This window comes from Schistocerca cancellata, chromosome 8 (assembly GCF_023864275.1).
Source record: "Schistocerca cancellata isolate TAMUIC-IGC-003103 chromosome 8, iqSchCanc2.1, whole genome shotgun sequence".
NCBI classification, from domain to species: Eukaryota; Metazoa; Arthropoda; class Insecta; order Orthoptera; family Acrididae; genus Schistocerca; species Schistocerca cancellata.
The window spans coordinates 244814280-244817299 of record NC_064633.1 but is presented as its reverse complement, the minus strand read 5'-3'; the positions used below and the strand labels follow the sequence as shown (position 1 = coordinate 244817299).

Below are 3020 nucleotides of genomic sequence, written 5' to 3'. Positions count from 1 at the left end.
TTACCTTCTGATCCTGTTAATCCAATTACGAGCGTCAGTCCGCATATTCATTGAGCAATATGAAGGTAAATAATTATACTATATGAACGAATGGTACTGCTCTAGAAGCTTCAGTTTGTCATTGGAAACGGTACGAATTGTGAACGAAAATTAGAAAGTGAATCTACCAACGTTCTGCATAGCCTTTGAGATATCACTATTTTTTGGCAATTCTGTAAAAATCCTACATTCTGTCATGTGCAACTCAGCAAATAGAATGAAGATTGCACTGTTTATTGCGCTTACCGTCAGTTTCTTATACGAATACGTAGTTTTACATATTACAACCCTCATTTAGATATACAATTTTTCCTCTGACTCTCACAGCTACCTGTTATAAATACTGTCTTATAAACGTAAACTCTGTACATACATATAAATAATAATCTTATATTTCTTCGTTGCTTACTGTTCTCTCAGTACCCGTACGTAGTTACACTTAAATCACATTGCCCTTCCTGTTTAACCGACTACAATTCGCTTTGCGACGATAAGCACGAGAAAAGAATAAAAATACAAATTTTTACTTAATTACAACTCTGAACGTGGCGCCGATAAAGGAAATGTGTGTAGCAGTTTCGCTGACAACGTCATGACTTGTTTGCCTAGCCACCTGCCTTTGCGCGCGCGCTGCCAATCGTAGCTGCCGCCGACCAATGGCGGGCAGGTCATCGACGCATGCGCATACATACTGCCCACGGCAGTTCAAACGTCGATTATACAACCCAGTCCTTATGTACGCATAACACAGTTAAGACGAAGGGTTTGCGTCTTTTGTTAATATACCATAAAAAAGTACCAGCAAAGAGAGGACGAGGTGGCCGAGTGGTTAAGGCGTTGGACTGCTAATCCAATGTGCTCTGCACGCGTGGGTTCGAATCCCATCCTCGTCGAAAATTTTATTTCCCGTTTTCTGCTGAAAATTCACTCTACCACTCGGCGTAATTACAAAGATAACTAATAACAACTGCTAACCACATTGTAGGTATTGCGAATGATACGAACAAACAATCGCACGACTACAGGTTAATCATTTCCTTAGCGTAATATTCACTACATCGTCAAATATGCGGTTTGGTACAGGTATTGTTCTAGTGTGTCCAGGAGAGTAAGTTGAAAGCCACGCGTTAATAGCACGCATGACATGACGCAGACATGAAAAGAGCACGTTGATGCACTGCGGTCAACTGACAGAAGCTTCACGTTAGTAATTCAAAAGCGTCTGAAAATAGAGGCAGTCATTTGCAGATGCACTGACACAAAAAAATGAAAAGCAATTTCTGAATAATATGTCATACATAAACCATATCATCTGCAGGGGGGGGGGGGAGGGGGGGTGCGGCCGGAAGAAATCTAAATTGCCCAACACCAAAAGCCGATTAAAATTTGTGATGAATCTTGACATTAAAATTGAACATCTCGTACTTTGATGACTTCACAGCATGCAACTACTATCAATTAGCGTGCACATATTACAACAAAAATATTACCGTACTGTATTACTTTATTGTAACCTTTATATTATATTCTGATATAATTTAAATGTCATTAAAGTTACCTACTGCTTCTAGCCGTATATGCACGCTATTACATAGACATAGAAAACAATGACACACGTCTGTATCAGCTATGTAAATATACCTTGCGCCGTTCGGTATAAGTTCTCTGGAAAAATACTTTTTGCTAATTTTTTGCTAAATTGGTAATATTTGCCATCGCAATGTTTTGATGATATGAAAGCTAACAAATGAATCTAATAAGTTATTACAGCTAGTGTAAGTTATATTCTGTTCAGTCAAGCTTCTGACTTTAACTGAAAATGATGTACTGGAGAGCTGCTATTGTTTTATACAAAACTTTTAATAGGTCAGTTAAAAATGGAGTAAAGGCGAAATTGTCCAGTAGAATCAATATAGCTAAAAATTAACAGTTCCGGGCGGCACAGAGTCATTTTCAAAAAAAAAAAAAGAGAAACGTTTAGACAAACTATGCTCGGATCCTATTTCATCTCGTACACCCAATACGTTAACACTTTAAATACGAAAATTCGCAACAGAGGTAACATGAATTGCCCCAGCCTTCGACAATTTAATGATTTACCGAAAAGAATCACTTCCAATTATAGAACTATGGGTCATAAATCCAGGATGAATAAATATTCATATGAGAAATTCACGGCAAAAGGATCGGGCGAAGAAGACGTGCTCAAGTCCAGAGTGTTAAGGAAACGACCGCTGGTGTTTGTCTACTCGATCCGTTGACAAATAATAGGTTATTACCAAGTCATAACGTCCTCTACAATAACCTCTGCTGTTACGTAAGTAGCCTGTATGCCAATGCACGCAGATTAGGAGTTTGTGTGTCTGTTGAGTTTTACGTCGCTTTAACATTTGGCACTTACTTCTGCGCTTTGTGGAAAACATTTCGGCAAATGAAACGTCTTACCATTGCTATACGACGCACGGCCGAGCCCGCTGGCCGCAAGGCCCGTCTAGAGCGCAAACTGAGAGACCGTTATCGCTGACGCATCCGTGTAGGCAGTGTTTACACACATCAGATAAGTTACTCAGCTGACAACTTGTTTCTTGGCGTATCGTATGACCTGGCGCGCCCCACGCGATTCATCGTCCTCCGCGACCCACTGCCACTTTAGCGAACATGTGGTGACAAGTCACTCCTGTTATTATGACAAGATGAAGTGTTGTTCATCTCAAGCTGGTGTGAAAGCTCAGCTGTTTGTTTTGTTCTACGATGTCCTTTTTAGTTACAGTGTTGTCTCTGCTGAATTTACAGACAAGTAGGAGACATTCGAGTATGGGGAGAATATCATTTGTGCTTTAATAAACATAAACGTACCCGAGATACTATACAGCTGTGTACTCGATTATGAAAGGAAGAACTATTAACTCCCAGTGAACTCCCACCATTTTGCCTCATTCTACTGGCGATACATGCGTCTGTTGCACAAACAAGTGGGAAGT

At 40.0% G+C, this 3020-nt stretch overlaps 1 non-coding gene across 1 annotated transcript; it reads left to right on the top strand.

The window, feature by feature from the left end:
• Positions 1 to 850: 850 nt before the first annotated feature.
• On the top strand, positions 851 to 932 carry Trnas-gcu (transfer RNA serine (anticodon GCU)). Its single transcript has one exon. It is a non-coding gene; the product is annotated as a tRNA-Ser (tRNA).
• The last annotated feature ends 2088 nt before the right edge of the window (positions 933 to 3020 follow it).